Raw genomic sequence first — 20,361 nt, 5'->3', positions numbered from 1 at the left:
ATGGTTCTTCTATTACCAGTATAAATATTGCACCCAATGTAGTTGCAATTTGTGTCCTCTGAAAATTGTATTGTTATTCATCAGTATTACTTATTGGGAGTCTATTATTACACTTTAACAGATCATGTCATAATAAATTTGAATTAGCTGCACTTCAGGTGTCCGTTATTTATTTGGGTTCATTGTTTGCTGTAGTATGAATCCTGTTATGTTAATCTGATAATATGTTCTCCTTAAAAAATGTTTCAGTTATTGTAGTACAGAATAAATACACCAGATCTACAATAAATCAGTTTCATGGTACAGTAACACAGTATTGACAATTGTTCCAAATATTCTGCATGCATCATAAGTCCATTCAGGTAAAATAATTTTTTACCTGCAATTCAGTCAAGAAAGAACTTGAAAAAAAGTCATCCAATTTTGTCTTGCACATTGTGTCCCACTCATGTTGATTAAAATAAATAGTTTCTAAATGATGATACTCCTCATGCCACACAAACAGGTCACACCATGTGAGGCCAGTCACAGCCAACTGTATCTGGATTTGGTAGTAGATGTTGTGGTTTGTTTTAAGTTGAAACTGACCATCAGACACATGCAAGTAGTCTAATCTTGATTTGGGATTAGTTGGACATTTAATTTCCAGTAGGCCATACGGTGGCGTTCGACTGGGATGGTAGAGTTTTCTTTCTGATGCTCCAAGCCAGGAACAGAAAGGGCTGATAACAATACCACACCTGAACATATTCACTGTAGCATCTTGCATCTGGAAAGGCAAAACGAAACAGAACTATGATTAGTATTATCTTTCAACATGTGAAATTGGTGATATTTCAATATGTCAATTTAGAGAAAGAATTTGTGGGATTACAGAACTACATGTACTTTAAACTGCTAATTTTCAGCAAGATATCCTGTCTTGATCACACAATGATACTTCATATTATGCATTGTCCTTCTTTTGATGAGACTTTTAAAATTTGGGTAATCATGGTAGAATATTTTTATTCTCACGTCAGCATAGACTTGGGCTGCAGTGGGTTCGCATGCAAGACCATGTCTCATTGGTGCTGTTGTGATCTTCTTTCCAGTCTTAAGGCTGGTGGCATAGTTCTCAAAACCTGAAAGTAAGAGGATATTTAGTAATGGAATAATTTTATAAGATCAGGATGATTTCTCTTTACATATTAGAAACTGTTTGATGGTAGTTCAAAACACATGTATATGAAAACATACTAAAACTCAACAAAATCAATTTTAAATTACCTCTTTTCTTCTTTATGATTGAACCAGCAACAGATGCAGTCAATCTGGATTGTCTGACCTTACGCCATTTTGGGTCAGATGATTGTGCCTGGGTGGATTTCTCAATCTCAATACTTTGTTCATAAGTCACAGAGAGAGCTTCTAAGTTGACCTTTTGTGAATCACTGAGATCTGATGGAATACTTGAGGGACCAATGCTGTTGTTGAGTGGGAGGTCAGGAAAGGATGTGTGGCTATCATCATTAATAATGGTTCCCTGAATAAGTTTCTGCTGATATGACAACACACTCCCTTTCGGAAACATGCCAAACTTTGTCAGTACTTCAGACTTTGAATCTGGTAGAGCAAATGTCAGAAGTAACAAATCCGGCCTTACATCCCTTAGTGAATCAACTAAGTTCTGGATTGGTGGCAGTGGTGATTGCAAAGGATTGTAAAGGTTGGATTGAACACGTTTGGTGATACGAGTAGGGTTGTCAGTGTCGTACCCTTGAACAACAATATTATCTGACTGAGCTCCCTTGATTTTTTCTCCTCTTGGAAGATGCCAGGTTTGGGGAAGTGAAGTTTTGCAGACATCATCAGGGATGGCAGTGACACCAAGGGTCTTGTAGTTAGCTATCTGGTACATAACACCTGTGATGTGGCCACAGCTATGGCACTGACCAATGGCACAGGAACAGGTGGCAGTTTCTACAGTTAGTGGATCACAACTGAAATATATCTGGAAAACAAACAAAATAACTGTTACCATAAATTACATGATAAGTCATATTCTCTTTACAGTCATTTAAAAGTACATTAAACCACAGTAACCAGTCACAACAGATTTGAACATATTGAGTTTTTATTAGCACTTAAATTGAAAAACCCCGATACCTCTCGGTCTAATCATGATAAACGTGACAAGGTATTGATTGGTACGATACATAACTATACACTACGCTATGTATGAAGGCCTATCCTTTATACATGTCTTCTAATAATAAGCAATTACATGTACCTCAACTTGATGCGGAGATTCATTTTCCCTCTGCAATCGGTAACACAATGCAGTGACGCGCACATCGCCATTACCAGTAGGTACAACTGAAAAATATGTAACTGTAACTATAAAACACATTCGATAGGAAGAAACATTTTCAGCAGAAAAATACCAAACACATAATTTGATCACGCGAAAATACAATTTTGTTTGATCTAGATCCACTCGAGGAGAGCTTATCATGATCTACATGTATTACTTATGATCTCGATTATCCAGCTCAAGAAAATAACAACGTTAACACTCCCATGTGGATGTGGATGATTTGAATCCAGGTCACGAAGCCTTTTGCATTTATAATATGTTGATAAAGTACACGTGAATGACTTCCCTTGGTAATATTTCCACTACTGTGACATTAGAGTAGCTTCCCTTAATAACAGTTCCTGCTGCGCAACATGGTAAACGTTGACGTAGATACCTACGTGAAGAACAGTCATTACTCACCCCTCAGTCCGTGGATATATGCTTCTGAAAAGTATTTGTAGCCCTTTCCCATTTGCGATTTTCCCGAACTACAGGAAAGTTTCTTTATGTACCGTTCCACGAAGGAAAAATTGAAATCAGGAAGTACATTAAGATTTTTCGCATTTGTCGCCATTATGCGAATGTGACCTTGCCTCATTTAGCCTCGTTTTGGTATGAATATGAATATTCATGAGGCCTCATTAAGAATGGTCTATACAACGGCCCTCTTGCGATCTTAAATTGTGATCGTTTTCATTTGCACGTGCATCTGTTTACAAACAATAACCCTGATTATCACGTGACTTATGCTTGCGGCTACTCTTTAATTCACAGGCTCTCTAACACTTGATGTACATCGTTTCTTTAAGAATGCCCAAGAAGAGGCGATCGCATCTAGCTGCGAAGGGATATGAACTTCGACAGCAACACCAAAGTTCAAAACAAGGATCCTCTGAGAAAGGAGAGGGACATCACCCTACAATATCGACGAGATAAGTTTTCCACTTGGAAAGATATCGGACTGGATGACTCTATTTAAGATCTAGTGGCCTACACCCTGCTTTGATTGAAGGAAATATACCATTCTTAGCCAATATGCATGACCTCGAGGTCAAATCGAAAGCGAGGCTTAGATAGGCTAACCTTGAAAATGGCGACCCTCGAAAAGGAGAGATTACTGTTGTGTGCCGTTGTGTCGGAGTGATGCCCGGAAGGATTTTACGGTGTCCTTTCACCACATTCCTAAGGATAAGATCGTAAGAAGGCAATGGTTGACAAAAATACGGAGAGATCCTGGAAAATTATTCACAGTCAGTACATGTATATATGTAATAATTAGACACGGCATATGTCTGCATAGTCTAGGGATCTGTCGTGAAATATATGCAAACTGTTCACTATCCAAGGTAATGATTACATCTATCAAGTCAAATCCATTAAAACAATATCGTCTCTAAGCTGACGTTTGTTATGTCAGCATAAGTTTATACAAGTAAATGTGGAGAAATGCCGAAATCGGAATGCAACAATTATTTGCGGTTAGCAAGTAAGTAGAAAAGTTCAGTCCGTGTTAAGTGACTGCATGTAGGTGGTTGGGCAGTTTCAGTGTTTAAATGGCACATGATATTTTTTTGAAAGCTACATTTAATGGACATTTGAATGGAATGATATGAATTTGTAAAACCTTTTTTATATCTAAGTACATTGTCTGCATGTCTACGACAGTCAATATTTCACCAATATATTTCTTTGTTTACGATATAGATCTATTCTATTCATAGGTAACCACAAACACAGTTGTGTGTAGCAAACATTTCATGAAAGATGACTTCAAGTGACACCCAACAGGAAGACGTTGAAGTCGGGTGCTGTCCCCTCAGTGTTTGAATGGACTGTGGATAGTGGGAGTACTGCCAGGAAATTACCCTCAAGGAGACACTTATGTCCTGAAGGCAAGGGAATTTTATTTGTAAATATTTTGTGTCACTGAAATAAGATTTGTTGCAAATCAAAGTAACATTTCAAGTATATGCAGGACACTTCTATTTGCAGTTAGAAAGAATTCAAATAAATACTTTTAAAATTACTGCATACTGACCAGGGCCCCTACTCTCGAAAGGATCCTAGCCCTAGGATATCCTACCTTTCTCCCTAGGGTCTGGGATAGGTGTCCTACCTTATTCTCGAAAAATATCCTAGCGCTAGGATATCCTAACTTAGGACAAATACTAGGATAGGTTGTGACTTGTCCTAAGTCTATCTTAGTGGAAGTCAACATGGTATGGTTCTTGTTTGTTCACCAATTTTGACGTTGTCAAACAAATAACTCGCCTAAATTACATATGAATTGACAACAGCACACAGTTTTGATGAGTTAAGAAGAGTTTTGTGTATACGTTATCAATGTATCGGTAATGAATATACACACTTGTTGCAATGCACATATTCTTTAGATCTACAAAGAGATTTGTTCAGTTCTTACCTATTCTCGGCCTTTTTAATCACAACTTTACTGTCACATTGCCGTGAAATTTCAAATGTCAAGGCCAACTTGATAGGAAGTAACTCCTGTTTATTTCCTAAGTGATATTTAGGGGAATCCCAACTTAATTAATGTTTTCTATCTCACCTTCTGAAGAGCTCTCGCTATCCTAGCTAGGATCGGAAGCTCAAGTTAGGACAGAGACAGGATCGTTCGAGAATGGGTCTTATCCTAACAGTAGGATGTCCTAACAGGACACTCTAGTTACAATAACTGAAATATATTTAGTGTTTAAATATGCATTTCTAGATGCTGCTGAGTCAGAGACCCTTTCACAAGCTGAGGGGTCCTCCACATGGAATGCACCACAGTCACCATCTCAGATACAGTAAGAATGATCATATTAAATTAATTTTTCCATTTGACGTGGTTTTGATGTATTGAATACAACTGATTTTTACTCTTCCTACTACGGAGTTAACATATAAGAATATTGATTGCCCATATTGTCGAAAGTATTAAAATGATGTTAGCCTCTATTTCCTTGACATATATTAGTAATTGCAGAGATATATTTATTGTTGTTTGTGGGTCAAGGAAGTAAGTGATGCTTTACAATGTTTATATTACAGTGGAGCAGAGAAGTAATAGTGATGCTTCATAGTGTGTATGTTACAGTGGAGCAGAGCCTGATACAGTGGCCTTGGACCCCCAGTCCTACATATAGAGCAACTCCATGAGAAATTACAGGAACAGGAGAAGCAGCTGAAGGAAAAGGATATAAAGATAGAAGAACTGAACAGAAAACTTGATCTTGAAAAGTTTGGTGTTTCAAAAATTCATGTATGATGATAAATTGATAGAACATTATACAGGATTTCCATCTTTCCAAATATTGCAAGCATTTTTGATTTTGTCAAACCTACAGCTTCTAATATGAGGAGTATGTATTACAAAGGTGAATCCTGTCTACCAAAACCAAACCATTCTCACTCTATTCCATTATTTGATGAGTTGTTTATGTTTCTTGTGAGAATTAAGCTAGGTTCCAGTGAAATCGATTTATCTGTTCGGTTCAATTGCCATGTCTCTACTATAAGTAGAAGGGCTTTGACTTGGTGCAATTATCTCTATTTTGTTTTGGGTAGCATTAACATTTGGCCCTCTGCTGATGTTGTTCTGGAAAAATATGCCTGAAGACTTCAGATTGTTGTACCCTAGAACTCGAGTCATTATAGACTGCACGGATATGTATACTGAGAGACCCTCCTCTGTACATTTAGGTTCCCAAATGTATTCACATTACAAGAGTTGCAATACACATGGAAGGGCCTGGTGGGTATTGCTCCTCATGGTGCATTAACCTTTGTATCTGCCATGTTCTCAGGCTGTATGTCTGACATTGAAATCACAAAATTAAGTGGACTCTTGGAATTACTTTCCCCTTATCAATGAGCCAGGGGATGTCATCAAGGGTGACAAGGGTTTTCTCTTATTGGGAAGCTTTGGAAGGAACTGGTGTGTCAATAAACACTCCTCATTTCTTGAGTTCTGCTGGTCAATTTGAGCAAACTGAAATTGAAGAAAATCAACAAATTTCGAGCCATAGGATCCACATTGAAAGGCATATCAAACGAGTAAAAGAGTACCATCTTTCTACTCAATGGCACAGTCCCCTTATCAATGGAAGGCCTTGAATCAATCAGCTATAGACTGTAGTAAACTTACTAACTCTGTTTAGGAGACCCCTCATAGCCAAATGAGATGCACATTGCTTAGCAATAATACAGCTCTTAGTCCTGAACATAGACTAACGCTTAGTCCTCTCAATATATATATTTTGATAGTAACAAAAAACAAAAACATTTAAATTGAAAAGGAGCCCCAGTGAGATGGGATATTCATGTTTCATTGAAATAATAATTTATTGCATAGCACTCTATGACGGAACAAGGCAATATTCTATAAATTACATACATAAACACAGTAGATACAAAGATACAGAAATACAGAGATAATTTCCACATATATAAACGATATACATTATAACAATTTCACAAATCATATGTAGTATAATGACATGGAAACAATATGAGGAGACTATGGTTGTGTACACAGAATTCATTTGTAAATTGTAGATATGATGACATATTTTGAAATTGTGTCTGGATATCTGTTTGTGAAAATTGTTCATTTTTGACAGAGTGTAGCAAATTCCTTGATCATGATTAAGCATTGTTTGTAGAGGTGGTTTCTTTCTTTAATATACTTCATACAAGATATTAGAGGGTGTTGGGTTTGTCTTCTAAGCCATTACACATTTTTGCAGAGATGTTGAGACCAGTTTCAATTTTGAGCTTATGATTACTTAACCATAGTTTTGAGAAATGTGATGTATGAACTTTGTTTTTACATTGAAATACTAGTTGATCATTCTTGAGTATTATAGATGACTTGACTACTCTGTATGTTCTTAATTTGGTATTTTATGTATGAGAATCACTTTAATGAATGCTTGATCATGTCTTCCCATTTGGACTGGAGTTTATTCATGGTAGATAAATTCCATTTATTCATGTTCAGTATTACAAAAGTTTGCTTTATTTTATTAACTTTATGAACCCAGGCTATATTGAGTTGACAGACACTGATATTTGCTTCTAAGGTATCTCTTGAAGGATGATATTTGTTGTGTTATCTACATGGAACTTGTGTAATCATTTCTATCTTTTGATCAGTGGTACTAGTAATGGGTATACACTTAGTTCTGCCCAACAGGCCCAGTTAGTGGTTTCTTGCCCACTCCTAAGAGTGATTTACAAAACTGAAGCTGTAGTTTTTCTGGGAACAGTGTGTCACTATTTTTGACATAGTAAAATCTACACCCAAACTTCACAATTGTATAACTGTATTGGATCTATGGGGATAATTTTATTGTTAGTTTTACTGGAATACCATCATGAGGAGACTGACGTTCTTAATTCTCTGATAAACCCCTGTGCCTTCCTAGTTGTATTCTGAGATATGTGTACCTGTCAACTGCAGCTATCGTTTTCCTTTGTGCAGTCCATTTAGAGTCTTTGTTTGCATCTATTGTTTGCATTAATTGTTGCAGTTAGATATGTTTACTGTGCAACCTAACACGACCCCTAAAGTTTTCTTGTAGATGGAAAAAGACACTGAACCTGGAGAAATCTGGATGTAATAATGTATGGCTTTAGCATTGCATTAGCATTGCAGGGAGGGCTATGTAAGAGGGAAAATAATGTGGTTCAGGGACTGTGAGACAGACTATCCTGAACATTAAATGTGCACAATACATAGATTTGTGTGTGTTTTTAAACACCAGTTTCAGCAACATTCATTCATGTGGCATATTAGCTTGAACTCTTTTATTTGTTGAAAAACTTCCCAAGTGTTAGTAATACCTTGCCCAAACAGCACATCAGTTGGCAGACATGAATGTAAATATATTTGTTTGGCACTACTGTGTTGTGTAAATGATGGTTGAAATAATACATAATAGAAGCTGTAATGCATGTACATTGATGGAGTTGCCTGCATAATAGAAAGGTCTTTCAAAATGGCATGGTTGTAGATGTAACTCATTTGCTGCTGTTTAAATAATCGATGAAGAATATTTCATCCTGTTTGAAAAGAGTTAGTTGGGAATATGAAAAAAAAATAATGTATACGTAAGAGATTATAATGTCTAAGGGGAGGCAACCTATGATAAATTACAAATTGATCAAACTGTAATTGTTGAAATTCATATGATCATGATTAATGTAAAATGGTTCTTCTATTACCAGTATAAATATTGCACCCAATGTAGTTGCAATTTGTGTCCTCTGAAAATTGTAAAATGTTTCAGTTATTGTAGTACAGAATAAATACACCAGATCTACAATAAATCAGTTTCATGGTACAGTAACACAGTATTGACAATTGTTCCAAATATTCTGCATGCATCATAAGTCCATTCAGGTAAAATAATTTTTTACCCGCAATTCAGTCAAGAAAGAACTTGAAAAAAGTCATCCAATTTTGTCTTGCACATTGTGTCCCACTCATGTTGATTAAAATAAATAAACTCTGTCAAAAAAGAAACGCAACCCCTGTCCTCAGATATGAAAAATTCGTTTGAATGAAGTTATTGCTTCCAAACTAAATTTTATCTCAGAATGTATTGAAATGATACACGTAATTAATGAAGATTACCATCCAAACAACTGCATTTGTACGCATAAGTGTATTTTATTGCTTATTCCGTCACAACGCATGAAATGACCCTCATGGTGACTTCTGCACAAAAACACATGCAAATCATGAAAATGGCAGTTAATGTAGGTGTATAAAAGCCCATGTGCTTCCGTATTATATTCATTCATTTGTCGCCGAAAAGCTGTGTTAAAATGCCACGATTGAGTGCTGCCGACCGAAATATCGCCATTGGTCGTGTTCAAGCCGGAGAAAGTTTTGGAACTGTTGCACGGCACCTAAATGTTCACAAAACAACGATATCCCGACTTTGGAGCCGCTACAACAACTTCAATTTGACCAACGATCGCCCGAGAAGTGGAAGGCCAAGAAGCACGACCCCTTCAAGATCGGTACATCCGGGTCCATCACCTGCGTAATCGGCATGCCCTACCAACCGTGACTGCCACACAAATACCAGGTTTGAGGAGAGTGTCAGCTCAAACGATTAGGAACCGTCTGAAAGAAGCGGGTTTACGTGCCTGTAGACCAGTTGTTGGACCTGTACTACGCCCCTACATCGACGCCGACGACTCCAGGTGGTGCAACAACGTAAGGATACGGACTTTACAAAACTGGAGGCGAATCTGGTTTCCTGATGAATCACGTTTTCTTGCAACGTCACGACGGAAGACAGCGTCTGTATAGGAGACGTCATCAACGTTTTGCGCCCATCTGCGTCCGACAGGTGGACAGATTTGGCGGAGAAAGCGTCATGGTTTGGGGAACCATCTCATACAACCAGAAATCAGACTTGGTGATCGTTCCAGGGAACCTGACAGCCCAACGTGACATCAACCACGTGTTAGAGCTTCACCTTCTCCCGATTATTGACCAACAGACACAGATTTTTCAACGGGACAACGCCCGGCCTCATACTGCACGTGCAACAATGAACTTTCTGCAGAATTCCAACGTCAATGTCTTGCCATGACCCTCTAAATCACCAGACCTCAACCCTATTGAACACCTGTGGATACTCTGGATCGACGCGTACGTCAACGTCAGCCGCCGCCACAGACGCTGCAACAGCTCGCCGTTGCACTGCAGGAGGAGTGGAGAGCCATTCCCCAGGAAAGAATCCGGCGTCTTATCCGTTCTTGTCCAAGGAGATGCCGTGCAGTGATTGCAGCGCGTGGTGCTCTATACGAGATACTGAGAAAGACGCCCCCTGGTGACAAACTGGTGTCTGTGAGATGACTTTGAAATGACAATTTTAAACATGCCCATCTGGGTTATTATTCTGCCAAATTTCAGACTTCTGTCTTAAATAATAAAATGCCGTGTCGTCCTAAAACTTCAGATCAAAATCTCTAAAATACAGGGGTTGCGTTTCTCTTTGACAGAGTTTAGTTTCTAAATGATGATACTCCTCATGCCACACAAACAGGTCACACCATGTGAGGCCAGTCACAGCCAACTGTATCTGGATTTGGTAGTAGATGTTGTGGTTTGTTTTAAGTTGAAACTGACCATCAGACACATGCAAGTAGTCTAATCTTGATTTGGGATTAGTTGGACATTTAATTTCCAGTAGGCCATACGGTGGCGTTCGACTGGGATGGTAGAGTTTTCTTTCTGGTGATGCTCCAAGCCAGGAACAGAAAGGGCTGATAACAATACCACACCTGAACATATTCACTGTAGCATCTTGCATCTGGAAAGGCAAAACGAAACAGAACTATGATTAGTATTATCTTTCAACATGTGAAATTGGTGATATTTCAATATGTCAATTTAGAGAAAGAATTTGTGGGATTACAGAACTACATGTACTTTAAACTGCTAATTTTCAGCAAGATATCCTGTCTTGATCACACAATGATACTTCATATTATGCATTGTCCTTCTTTTGATGAGACTTTTAAAATTTGGGTAATCATGGTAGAATATTTTATTCTCACGTCAGCATAGACTTGGGCTGCAGTGGGTTCGCATGCAAGACCATGTCTCATTGGTGCTGTTGTGATCTTCTTTCCAGTCTTAAGGCTGGTGGCATAGTTCTCAAAACCTGAAAGTAAGAGGATATTTAGTAATGGAATAATTTTATAAGATCAGGATGATTTCTCTTTACATATTAGAAACTGTTTGATGGTAGTTCAAAACACATGTATATGAAAACATACTAAAACTCAACAAAATCAATTTTAAATTACCTCTTTTCTTCTTTATGATTGAACCAGCAACAGATGCAGTCAATCTGGATTGTCTGACCTTACGCCATTTTGGGGGTCAGATGATTGTGCCTGGGTGGATTTCTCAATCTCAATACTTTGTTCATAAGTCACAGAGAGAGCTTCTAAGTTGACCTTTTGTGAATCACTGAGATCTGATGGAATACTTGAGGGACCAATGCTGTTGTTGAGTGGGAGGTCAGGAAAGGATGTGTGGCTATCATCATTAATAATGGTTCCCTGAATAAGTTTCTGCTGATATGACAACACACTCCCTTTCGAAACATGCCAAACTTTGTCAATACTTCAGACTTTGAATCTGGTAGATTAAATGTCAGAAGTAACAAATCCGGCCTTACATCCCTTAGTGAATCAACTAAGTTCTGGATTGGCGGCAGTGGTGATTGCAAAGGATTGTAAAGGTTGGATTGAACACGTTTGGTGATACGAGTAGGGTTGTCAGTGTCGTACCCTTGAACAACAATATTATCTGACTGAGCTCCCCTTGATTTTTCTCCTCTTGGAAGATGCCAGGTTTGGGAAGTGAAGTTTTGCAGACATCATCAGGGATGGCAGTGACACCAAGGGTCTTGTAGTTAGCTATCTGGTACATAACACCTGTGATGTGGCCACAGCTATGGCACTGACCAATGGCACAGGAACAGGTGGCAGTTTCTACAGTTAGTGGATCACAACTGAAATATATCTGGAAAACAAACAAAATAACTGTTACCATAAATTACATGATAAGTCATATTCTCTTTTACAGTCATTTAAAAGTACATTAAACCACAGTAACCAGTCACAACAGATTTGAACATATTGAGTTTTTTATTAGCACTTAATTGAAAAAACCCCGATACCTCTCGGTCTAATCATGATAAACGTGACAAGGTATTGATTGGTACGATACATAACTATACACTACGCTATGTATGAAGGCCTATCCTTTATACATGTCTTCTAATAATAAGCAATTACATGTACCTCAACTTGATGCGGAGATTCATTTTCCCTCTGCAATCGGTAACACAATGCAGTGACGCGCACATCGCCATTACCAGTAGGTACAACTGAAAAATATGTAACTGTAACTATAAAACACATTCGATAGGAAGAAACATTTTCAGCAGAAAAAATACCAAACACATAATTTGATCACGCGAAAAATACAATTTTGTTTGATCTAGATCCACTCGAGGAGAGCTATCATGATCTACATGTATTACTTATGATCTCGATTATCCAGCTCAAGAAAATAACAACGTTAACACTCCCATGTGGATGTGGATGATTTGAATCCAGGTCACGAAGCCTTTTGCATTTATAATATGTTGATAAAGTACACGTGAATGACTTCCCTTGGTAATATTTCCACTACTGTGACATTAGAGTAGCTTCCCTTAATAACAGTTCCTGCTGCGCAACATGGTAAACGTTGACGTAGATACCTACGTGAAGAACAGTCATTACTCACCCCTCAGTCCGTGGATATATGCTTCTGAAAAGTATTTGTAGCCCTTTCCCATTTGCGATTTTCCCGAACTACAGGAAAGTTTCTTTATGTACCGTTCCACGAAGGAAAAATTGAAATCAGGAAGTACATTAAGATTTTTCGCATTTGTCGCCATTATGCGAATGTGACCTTGCCTCATTTAGCCTCGTTTTGGTATGAATATGAATATTCATGAGGCCTCATTAAGAATGGTCTATACAACGGCCCTCTTGCGATCTTAAATTGTGATCGTTTTCATTTGCACGTGCATCTGTTTACAAACAATAACCCCGATTATCACGTGACTTATGCTTGCGTCACTAATCTGCTGTGCTTCAACACTTCGGATGTTTCTCCTTTTCTGTGGACTTGTACAGTCAAACATATGGCAGAAAGGTACGTTAATGTAAACAAAGCAATTTCCAAACATAATCTTGTCTCTGTTAGGAACATAATATATATTATTATATCATATTGTTCTTTTCCTTTTATTCTAAAAATTGTCATATGTTGAGTGCAACTCTCAAATCACCAGGTATTTCGAGAAATGTTCCATTTTCGATCACTAATATGACACGTGTACGTTCGGCACTCTATTTTTGGATTGCTTTATATGTCAACAAAGCTATTGTCTGCTTGATTATATCACCCCCTGGCTATCACGTGGCCTGTGCACCCGTGACTATATAGGTGTACTTTAGCAATACGGACTTTTTTTTTCCTTCTATCCATGGATATGTATTGATCATAAACACGATAGAAAGATACGTTGAGGTAAACAAATTTATTTATAACCATAGACTAGCCTCTATAAGGAGAATATTAATGTTTTGATTTTTAAAACTTGTCATATGTAGGTCTTGTAAAAGCTTTCATTCCCACGTGTATCTGTTTACAAACAATGACCCCGTGACCATCACGTGACTTGAGCATGCGCCAATGTGTTGCTGCGCTTCAAACACTTTGGATGTTTCTTCTTCTCTGTGGACTTGTACAGTCAATGACAGAAAGGTACGCTGAGGTAAACACATCTACTTTTAAACATAGACTAGCCTCTGTTAGGAGAATATTAATGTTTTGATTTTAAAATTTGTCATGTGTAGATGTTGTATAAGTTTTCATTCCCACGTGTATCTGTTTACATACAATGACCTCCTGACCATCACATGACTTGTGCATACTACACTATGGTGCTGTGCTTCAACATTCTGGATTTTTTCTTTTCTTTTCTTCTATGGACTTGCACAGTCAAACACATGACAGAAAGGTATGTTGAGGTAAACAAAGCAGTTCCCAAACATAGTCTTGACTATTAGGAGAATATTATTGTTCATTTTTAAAATTAGTCATATGTAGAGTAGAACTCTCAAATTCCAAATTTTATCGAGAACTGTTCAATTTTAGATCACTAAGGCCACACAAGCACGTTCGGCACTCTATTATTGTATTGGTTGTATTATGCTTTAGTACATTATTATTCTATTCGATAAGCTATATCCAATCATAACTTGTGTTAAGAGAATACTATAGTTCTGACTTTTGTGCTGTGTAAAATTAAAGCTCCAAAATCTCACCCGTACATATTTGGTACTTCAGTATTGCACTTCACTATATGTCGACAAAAATATTTTCACTTGATTATATCTTCCGGTGGATGGAAGTGGAAACCTTCTTTGTTTTGCATCTATGTTCATTGTTTTACGTTTAAGAAACATAAACACCATTTCTAATGTAAATAATACCATTAAGGACAACAACTGCAATAATTACAACTACAATGGACCTGGATAGGATAAAAATAGTATCAGCTAATTGCAGAGGGTTAGCAGAAAGAAATAAAAGGCAAGAGATTATGAGAATATGGAAAAGAAAGAAATACTCAATTATCAGCCTCCAAGATATACATATTTCAGAAAAAGATAGAGATATTATGAAAAATGAATGGGGGTTAAACTGTATTATTGCCCCATTTAAAACTAACTCAAGAGGTGTAGCAATTCTGTTTAATAACAATATTGAAATCAAGGTTAATAAATCCCTTATTGATGAAAATGGCAATTTCATAATAACTGACATAATGGATGGACAGAATATTACCCTAACTAACCTGTATGGCCCAAATAAGGATGAACCTAAATTCTATACTAAATTATTTGATGATATCATGGAATTTGGAAATGAATCAATTATTATATGTGGTGACTGGAATCTGGTGCTTAATCCTTCGGTGGATCTTGAAAACTACAAGAACATAAACAATCCCAATGCAAGAAATACTGTTCTGGAAAAGATTGAAGAATTAGATCTGTTAGACATTTGGAGAGAACAAAACAGTGGATGTAAGAAATTTACATGGTGGAAAAGAAACCCTAAGCAGCAAGCAAGACTTGATTTTTTCCTAGTCTCTCAGGACCTATTCGATATATCTTATGAAACTGATATTGCCCCAGGTTATAAGTCAGACCATTCCCCAATTATACTATCACTTTCAAATAAATTAAGTAATGAAAGAGGCCGTGGTTATTGGAAATTTAACACCTCACTCTTACACAACGAAGAATATATAAAAATTGTCAAAAATACATTGCATGATACTCTACTCGAATATGCAAAAAATATTGACAATGAAGACGAATCGAACAACCTTTTAAAAGACGGAACGCAGGAATTGATAATATCTGAATCTTTATTTCTAGAAACTTTCTTAATGAATTTGAGAGGAAAAACAATTTCATTTTCTACATACATTAAGAAATATAGAGAAAAAAACAGAAAGGATCTTGAAGAATCAATACAAATTCTTGAAGAAAATATAAGAAGCGACTTTAACAATTTAAATGAAGAATATTTAGCAGAATTAGCTACTAAGAAAACATGTTTGGAGCATATTAATGAGGAAGATGTAAGAAAAACTCAATTTCTAAAAAGAACAAAATGGTATGAAGAAGGAGAAAAACCCACCAGCTATTTTTGTCACCTGGAAAACAGAAATTTTACCAGTAAGCTTATAGGAAGTGTTATGAAAGATAATGGCGATCTGATAACTGATGGTAGTGGTATTCTAGACGAACTGAAACAATTTTACAGTAATTTGTATACAGATATTCACCAACATGAGGAACAAAATGATATTGATTTAAGTTCTATTAACACTCCAAAGATAACTTAAAAAGAATTTGAGGATTTGGAAAAAGAAATTAGCTTAAAAGAAATAAATAAGGCTGTTTTATCCATGAAGAATGATAAATGCCTAGGAATTGATGGCTACCCCATTGAATTCTTTAAGTTCTTTTGGAAAGATTTAGGCCCTTTGGTTTATAGATTTTTAAAGAAACCTTTACAAATAATGAATTAACTATTACAATGAACAGGGGAATTATTACTTGTTTACCTAAACCAAATAGAGACAGAAAATTCCGAAAAAACTGGCGACCTATTTCATTACTAAATTCTCTTTACAAAATAATAAGCACATGTATTGCAAACAGGTTTAAATCAATATTAGATACAATTGTACATGAAATTCCAACAGGTTTTATACCTGGGAGATGTATGAGTGAAAATATAAGACTTCCATATGATATTGTCTTTGAAACAAGAAGGTTAAATAAACCCGGCCTATTATTACTAATAGATTTTGAAAAAGCCTTTGACACTATCTCCAAAACATTTATAATACAGGTAATGAAAGCGTCTGGGTTTGGGCCCAATATTATCAAATGGATTCAAATTCTAACTGGTAATAATACAGCAGCTGTGATACAAAACGGGCACATCTCTTCCTTTTTCCACCAGGAACGAGGGTGTAGACATCCGGTTACCGTTTTATGTATTCTTGCCGTTGAAATATTAGGTATTATGATAAGGTCGAATCCTAATATAAAGGGTATAACACTTAATGATACAGAACAGAAACTCGGACAATATGCGGACGATGCACAGCTATTTCTAGATGGATCTGAAACAAGTCTCAATGTTGCAATTGAAACACTGAATAAATTCTATCAAATGTCTGGACTCAAAATAAACATAAACAAGAAAAAGCTATCTGGATAGGCTCAATGACAGGTAGTAATATAACTTTAGCCAATGACTTTTATCTTGACTGGCACAGTGGAGACTTTGAAATCTTAGGAATAACACTTAATGCTTCTCTTAAAGACCTTTGGATAATTAACAAAAGAAAACGCCTAGAACATAGTAATAGATTACTTGCTAGTTGGCGAAGAAGAAACCTGACTCTGATCGGGAAAATCACTGTTATCAAATTTCTAGCAATTTCTCTCTAGTACATATTTTCTCAGCACTTCCTAACCCACCAAAAACATCATCGATGAACTCAATAAAATAATCTGTAGATTCATATGGAATAATAAGAATGATAAGATTAAAAGGTCTAATATCAGTAGAACTTACGAAGATGGAGGCCTCAGAATGATTGACATTGAATGTTTCATTAACGCTTCGAAATTATCATCACTGAAATGTCACTTAAAGAAAACTTCATATTTAAATAGCATGTTTCCCTTAAGTCAACTGTACTTTCTAGGTTCTAATGCTTTTGATTGCTTATCTGGCAAAGATAATCCCTATTGGAGAGATGTTTTATCTGCTTGGAGAATATTTGATAAAAAACACACCTTTGACAGCGATGACTTAGACCAAATCTTAGCTGAGCCACTCTGGTTAAACCATTTCTTTAAATCTACATAAATGATAAGAAATTGGTTTAAGTGCGGTATACATTATGTCAGCGATATTTGTAATGAAAATGGATTTCTCAGTTTTGAAGATGTAAAACAGAGGTACAAAATAAGCGGAACCTTCTTAGACTATCATCATTTGTTAAATAACATTCCAATGAACTGGAGACAACTTGTAGGAAACAGAACTCTCTGCTTAAATCAATTAAATATTAATAGTGTTTACCTAGATATGATCTCAAATATTAAAGGTTCAAGGATATTCTATGATAAATTGATTAAGAACAACGATACCCCTAAAGTACTAGAGTATTGGAAAACTGTCTTTCAGCAGGATATAATGTGGAGTAATGTATTCAGATATTACAGGAAATACACAAATGATTGTAAGCTGTTAGATTTTCAGTACAGATTTATTTACAGAATAATCTATACAAAGAAAGAACTATTGAAGATGAAGCTAGTTGATAATGATACTTGTACTTTTTGTCAAAATACCTCAAAAGACATATTGCATGTATTTTTTTACTGTGATTTAGTTAAAAACTTTTGGCGAAATGTAGAACAATTTCTAAATGCCCACCTCCAGTGTGATGTCACATTTACAAAATTCACTATCATGTTTGGAATGTTCTCAAACAATAAAATACTAAACCATATTATACTTCTTGCCAAAAGATTCATTTATGTTTCAAGTATAAGACAACAAACACTTTTCCTTGAGGGATTTCTTAAGTTATTAAAGATATATATACAACTGAAAGATATATAGCTAGGAAAAACAATAGCTTACATCCATTTATAAGGAAATGGAAACATTTATATACCTTACTATGTGCTAAACATTAAATTCTACTTATAATATCAGCTGAGACGTCCAGACCCTACTCACTACAACCATACTATTCAACCTTACCCCTCCAATTTCATATTCCCTCCACAAAGGCAATATTTCAGCCGTGAAGAGAACAATCTATATATTTAACCTAAACAAGTCTGCACCATAAAAACCTGTCAAATGACAGTAAAACCGTCAGTGTATCACAGATTTGGATGAATACCAGCATGTTATAATAAAGGTATCACCAGTTATGGGCTTTATGATTTAAACAGTATTTTATTTCCATTAATGTTTACATTTTTCATAATACACGACATAACAAAATGGAAATAGGATTAGCAAACAGGCCATATGGCCTATGTCAATGCTTCTCCGCATATAGTTCGTTATTATCTTGACTTAATTCTATGGAGCAGACATTAGGACATTAATGAATGAATCAAAACAAAATAAAAATAAATAAAATAAAATAAAGAACAAGATACCAAGTGCATTTTATGTTTATAGGTTGTTATTTGAATTCCGTAAAGCGGTTAGTTCAGTTATATTATTCTGAACGGATTTTATAAGGTTTTCATTGTCTTAAGGAGATAAATCGTCATTGCCGTGAAGTATAGTATATATGCTGAGGTGGTTAAGGACAAAGTATTTGTCGAGTCTAAACTGGGCATAGCGGGGACATGACAGAAACAAATGGATAACATCTTCTCTGTTATGGCCACATGAACAAGTGGGATCATCAATCAGGAATCTGTCAAATAAGTGTGCTTTTAAATCACTACAACCTAGCCTAATTCTGGATAGGATCATTTGGTATTGTCGCTGGCCATAACTAGCAATGTATATAAAATTTGAAGAAATCTGAATGTCTGTGGAAATCAATTGTTTAAACCTAGATAGGGAATCTACATTTCTGATATTGATATCAAGTGCATTCCATGCTTTAACAACAGAAGGCAGGAAAGATCGGTTATACTGGGATAAGCGCCCTGAATTTGTCTGAAAGTCGTTGGAGTTACGAAGGTTGTATCCTGTTATGTTGGAGATACTAGGTGGGACCCATAATGATAGGTATTTAGGAGTCAGCCCATTGACCATTTTGTAATATACTGAGTCAAAAAAGAAACTTCACAAAATGTAATTTTTAAAAATAATTAAAAACATTCTCTGATGATACATCTATGTATTCGAAATGGGATCCCTATCTTTCGACTCTAGAAAAACGTTAGCAAAACCCACTCAAACCCATCCATTCGTCGTGCAAATGACGTTAGTGCCAAATCAGGTTTTGCACGTGCAGTCGATCACGTGATCTTCGCATCGAAGTTTTCTTCATATGCACGTGTTGACATTGGCCTCAAGAATTGAAAAATCACTTTTAAACAACAGTTCTAACGGTACTTGAAATGCCACGATTGTCAAATGTGCAACGTGAACGTGCCGTTGGCATGTTGCAAGCGGGAAGATCAGTTATTGACGTCGCAAGAGCAATGGGATGCAGCCGTCGTACTGTGTATGACTTGCGAGGTCGTCTACAACAAACTGGCACCACTTCTGATCGCCCAAGGTCGGGTCGTCCACGTGGGACGTCACGAGCAGAAGACTGTCAAATCGTCCTACGTCACCTACGTGACAGATTTCTGCCGGCTACACGAACCAGGGCTGAGATGTTTAGAGGTCGACTGTCCTCACAGACCATTCGAACTCGGTTGCGGGCTGCCAATCTCGATTCTCGACGTCCATATCGTGGGCCAATATTGACGCCGTTTCATCAACATCAACGTCTGCTGTGGGCCCAACGTCACCTCCGATGGACCCAGAGAGACTGGAATCGAGTCGTCTTTAGCGATGAATCCAGGTTTACCCTCAGATTCGCGGACGGCAGGCATAGAGTCTGGAGACGACGTCGTGAACGGTATGCCCAATGCTGTGTACAGGAAGTCGACAGATTCTGGGGCGGAAGTTGCATGGTGTGGGGTGCTTTCTGTGGTAACAACCTTTCCCGACTTCTGGTCATCCGTGGAAACCTCACAGCTGCTGCTTACCGCGACCAAGTGCTCACCCCTGAACTCGTTCCTTTCATGGCGGCTCATGGCCCAGGTCTACAGTTCCAGTATGATAATGT

The sequence above is a fragment of the Haliotis rubra genome, unplaced genomic scaffold (genome assembly GCF_003918875.1).
Source record: "Haliotis rubra isolate DU_JTF1 unplaced genomic scaffold, ASM391887v1 Scf783, whole genome shotgun sequence".
Lineage (NCBI taxonomy): Eukaryota > Metazoa > Mollusca > Gastropoda > Lepetellida > Haliotidae > Haliotis > Haliotis rubra.
This window is presented reverse-complemented; position numbering follows the sequence as displayed.